The 5,140-nt window shown below is 40.7% G+C and overlaps 1 pseudogene; it reads right to left on the bottom strand.

Annotated features, from left to right (window-relative positions):
* Nucleotides 1–2,178: 2,178 nt before the first annotated feature.
* Nucleotides 2,179–2,301, bottom strand: LOC136883616 (5S ribosomal RNA; annotated as a pseudogene).
* Between the last annotated feature and the right edge of the window lie 2,839 nt (nt 2,302–5,140).

The following is a 5,140-nucleotide window of genomic DNA, read 5'->3' as shown; positions in this document are numbered from 1 at the left end:
GCATGACACCCTATCCTGTGCTAATCTTTTTATTTCTACGTAACTACGACATCGTACATCTGCTCTAATCTGCTTGTCATATTCATACTCCTACCGTTCATATCGGCTGCACTTCCCTCAAAAACCAACTGAACAAGTCCTGGGTGTCTTAAGATGTGTCCTATCATTCTATCTCTTCTTGTCAAATTTAGCCAAATCGATCTTCTCTCATCAATTCGATTCAGTATCTCTTCATTTGTGATTCGATCTATCCATAAAAGATTCATATTCAATCAAAATGCGTAAGAAAAATACTTGCTGTGTTTGGAAATATAGAAAAGCAAATCTTGCTATATGGGAATTAACACTTGTAACATCTTGTATTGTCTTGTCGCGGGAGAAAGCGCCAATTGTAGTGCATTAACTTTACCGATACACTTCTCTCATTTCAGCCGCTCGATGGCAACCTGACCACAGCCCCAGGTGTTAGGCAACCCTTCCTACAGCTCAGAGTCTTAAATTAAACTCCATTGGCTGCTGTGCCTTGCTTCTAGCTAACACTGCAGAAGAATTAATGGGATCCGAGAATTTGCATTTTCTCGACCGCATCGCTAAGATGGTCGGTCCCACCAGACCCACCCTTAATACATTCTTGCTCCTCTACGGTGAGAAGGCGAGTTGGGGGTGGGTGAAGAGGGTGGGGGAGGATTTAATTGTTTTCTCTCAGTAAATGTGTACTCTCCTCCTTGGACCTGTGACGTCACCATGAGAGAGCAGAGAGGAAGCATATGTTTGTGCTATAGCCTACTTGTGGTCGTAGGCCCAAACATTTGAAAGTTCGCAGCTAACGAGGTCTAATTCGTTACGCGGCATTTAATCCGGAAAGTCTAGGGAATGTTACACGAACCTATTCCAAAGAAGCACACTCCATTGTAAGTAGCAACAGAAATCAATCAGACAGCAGGTTTATTTCCAGGTATCTTATTTATATTTTGTTATATCATACGAGAAATTCCCAGTGAGTTAGGGGGGTGTGGTGTAGTGGTTAGTGTGATTAGCTACCACCCCCAGAGGCCCGGGTTCGATTCCCGGCTCTGCCACGAAATTTTAAAAGTGGTACGAGTGCTGGAACGGGGTACACTCAGCCTCGGGAGATCAACTGAGTAGAGGGGGGGTTCGGTTCCCTCCTCAGCCATCCTCGAAGTGGTTTTCCGTGTTTTCCCACTTCTCCTCCAGGCAAATGCCGGGATGGTACCTAACTTAAGGCTACTGCCGCTTCCTTCCCTCTTCCTTGTCTATCCCTTTCAAATTTCCCATCCCCCCACAAGGCCCCTGTTCAGCATAGCAGGTGAGGCCGCCTGGACGAGGTACTGGTCATACTCCCTAGTTCTAACCCCGACCCAGACTCTGAAGCTCCAGGACACTGCCTTTGAGGCGGTAGAGGTGGGATCCCTCGCTGAGTCCGAGGGAAAAACCAATCTTGGAGGGTAAGCATATTAAGAAAGAAAGAAAGAAAGAACGAAAGAGAGTTAGGGGTTCGAAGAAGGGGCGGCCATTTAACATATTGACATATCAGTAGAGACATTAAGTAACGCGCAGCATTAAATTTAAAAAAATCGAACGTAACATAAAGCAGAAATTATACAACCTAAACTACCTTGACACCAGGAAACATATTCTTTCCAATATTTTACGATACACATAAACGTAACGAAGACTATCTATCGATACGACTTCTTTACAGCCCAAATAATTTTACAGAATTCTTCAGTTTGTATGCATTTCTTACCAATAGTCCGGTTCATGGGTGAAATGTCAGCATAGTGACCTTCCGTTCAGAGGGCTCTGGGTTCGATGCCCGAGCGATCTGTGGATTTTAATCACGCCTACTTAATTCCTATAACTCGAGAAGTGGATGATTATGTTCCTCTTAATACAAGTCATACTTCTGAAGCACCACATTTCAATTTCTTCTTTGCCATATTTTCGAGACTTCTTATGCACGTTTGCAGGATCTTATTTCATATTTTCAGTCTATTCATCTAAAAAAAAAAACAAAAAAAAAAACATGGCACAACAGTCTCGAAGGGCCACCACTGCTCAGCCCGATGGCCTGCAGATTATGAGGTGTTATGTGGTCAGCATGACGAATCCTCTCGGTCGTTATTCTTACCTCTCTAGAAAGGGTAAAGGGAATTCAGTGAACGGCACGTGGTGTTCCCAAGCGGTCACGTCACCCATCCAAGTACTGTCACGCCCAATCTCGCTTAACTGCGGTGATCGGACGAGAACCGGTGTATTCAACATGATACGGCCGTTCGCTATCCATCTCCACTTCAAAATATTTCGGACAAGCCAAATTTCAAAGAATTTTTTGCCTTTGATAACAGAACCAGTTAACACCTACTTTTAAAGGAACTTACTTCCTGTACACCTTCCGATTACTTTCCTGATATTACCTTAATGTGGATAGGAAGTAAGTCCTACGTAGCCGGCCACATGAGAATGAGGGAAGACTTTATATAGAGAAATAATATTCCCCACAGGGGCCAATTTATTATGCTCTAATATAGCCCATTCACGTTTATGCTACATGAACTTCATTATGAGGTTCTTAAACCAACGCAGATTTAATGATAATGTTTTTACTTTAACGCCCCACTAACAACTTTTACTGTTTTTGGAGACGTCAACATACCGGAATGTTGTCCCACAGGAGTTCTTTAACATGCCAGTAACTATGCCGACATGAGTCTAACGTATTAGAGCAATTTAATATGATGAGGGCATGGTAAAGTAAAAATGTTCCATGCACAGCTTAATTTCGCACTGGGAGCACACCATTAAAAAATTTTCGTCATAGTTATCTACAGTACCGGTCAAAAGTTTAGGTCAACATAAAGAAATCATGAAATGTAACCTAGAACCTAAAATTATGCCCCTAGACCTCTTTAATTTTCTTCCTGAGTTTTCACATCTAATAGGATATGTAACCTGATTTCATCGAGTTAGTCCAAGTAGGCCTTCTGTAGAAGTTACGAATTTTAAACTCCTGGAAAGTCATACCAAGAAATCAAAAACTTTGATAATATATAGTAATTGGTTGCAAGATTTTTTTTGTAGAATTAGCATTAAGTGGGGGCCTTTTAATATAAATATAAAAATTCCGAAAATATGTGGCACCGGTTTTTTTGCGTGTTTTATTTTTGTTCGAAGCATCGCCAAAGTGGTTGATTTTTCTTTGTCTTTCCCATGTTTGGCCAAGGTCTTGGTGCAAACTATCGGCGTAGACTTACCTGTCCTGCGAGTTTCATTTGTACTCTGCAGATGGCCTCCAAGAACACATTCCCGATGCTGATAACTCACACTGAGAACAAGGAAAAATAATTGACCATCTTAGCGCTGGTTGAAAAAAGAAAATAAACGCACGAAAATCGGTGCCGCATTTTTTCGGACTTTTTATATTTATACTAAAATTACCCCCACCTATTTCTAAGTCTACAAAAGAATCTTGATGGTGATACTTGAGACCAATTAGCGTATATTTATATGACATATTTTTTCCAAAAATTTTGACTTTCTGATGTGACCTTCCAACAGTTAAAAATGTATAACTTCTACAATACTTGGCGTAATTCAATGAAATGAAGCGACGTATATCATATTAGATGCGATAGCTCAGGAAAAAAAATAGATTTTTTAATGCAGTCCTAGACTTTTGATCGGTACTGTACGCTGCAGCTTCCTGATGGGTATGAAAATTAATGTCTAGAACATTTAAATATGGAACACGAGAACCAGTGAGGTGAGACTTGCTGCTTTCTAGGCATACCGAAGCATTATAAAATAGCTGAATGAATACAGCTGCTTTTAAGTAATAGATTGCGTTTTCATTATTACAATTCTTTCTTGAAGATTCCGTTGCTCCGAAGTGCCCTCATCGCATTTAATTTCCGTTTTATCGACAATTTTAAACTTATTATTATTTATTGGTTTTCGGTGGTTTCCCATTTTCACTTCCTAGCAAATGTCGTGGCAGCTCCTATTCGTAAGTCATAGCCGATTCCTTGTATTCCCTTACCCCGTTTCTTTTACCAACAGTCATTTCATTTTCATTGGCTCCTCAACTAACGTTGGTTCAGGAAGGGAAAACGGTTGTAAAACATACATATAATTTCATCTCACCTCATCTCCAACCCCGTATGAGGAAACGGGGCTTATGTGTAGACATAAATTTATTATTATTATTATTATTATTATTATTATTATTATTAGTAATAGTAGTAGTAGTATCGTCATCCTCACTGTAATCACTTTATTTGTAACAGGCTGAATTTTGGTACTAACGTTAGTTCGACTTAGCTTAAACGGTGTTTCTGAAAGTAGGAAATATTCTAATAATTAAGCTAATGTAGGAATTCAAGAGGAAAACTGTAGAACATATTCGTTTATTGGAAAAATAATTGGGGATCTGAATAATTTAACAGAGGAAATGTGGAGGGATATGAAGATCGAAAGGGATAGACAAGGAAGATGGAAGGAAGCGGCCGTGGCCTTATTTTAGATACCGTCCCGCCATTTTCCTGGAGGAGAAGTGGGAAACCATGGAAAACCACTTCGAGGATGGCAGAGCCGGGAATCGAACCTGGGCCTTCGAGAGTGGCAGTTAATCACACTAACTACTACACCACAGAGATGGACTATATCCTTACTACAACCCTTAAATACCCTCATGAAGAGATCTGTAACCCTTATTTACAACCTATTTAATGTGATTACCCCAATGAAGATCTTTTCTTATCTTAACACGTAGGAACTATTCACATGAGGTACTATCATTCCGTGACCACAATAGCACTGAGATTAGTCATCGTGAAACGGGCGTCAAATCAAAAGACCTGCACCTAGAGAGCCGAACATGTCCTAGGACACTCCCGGCACTGAAAGCCATACGCTATTCCATTCCACAACCTAAATTAACACCCCGTTTGCCATCATCTGTTATCCACCTCACAACTTCTTGAAATCCTATTTCTTTCTCTTTACAGTGTAACATTCTCTGCCACGAACCTACTACGCTTTCGTAGCAGGAGGAGATATGATACACCGAGCTCGATAGCTGTAGTCGCTTAAGTGCGGCCAGTATCCAGTATTCGGGAGA

The sequence above is a fragment of the Anabrus simplex genome, chromosome 11 (assembly GCF_040414725.1).
Source record: "Anabrus simplex isolate iqAnaSimp1 chromosome 11, ASM4041472v1, whole genome shotgun sequence".
Classification (NCBI taxonomy): Eukaryota; Metazoa; Arthropoda; class Insecta; order Orthoptera; family Tettigoniidae; genus Anabrus; species Anabrus simplex.
Note: the sequence above shows the minus strand (reverse complement) of the source record. Positions and strands in the feature narration are given on the sequence as shown.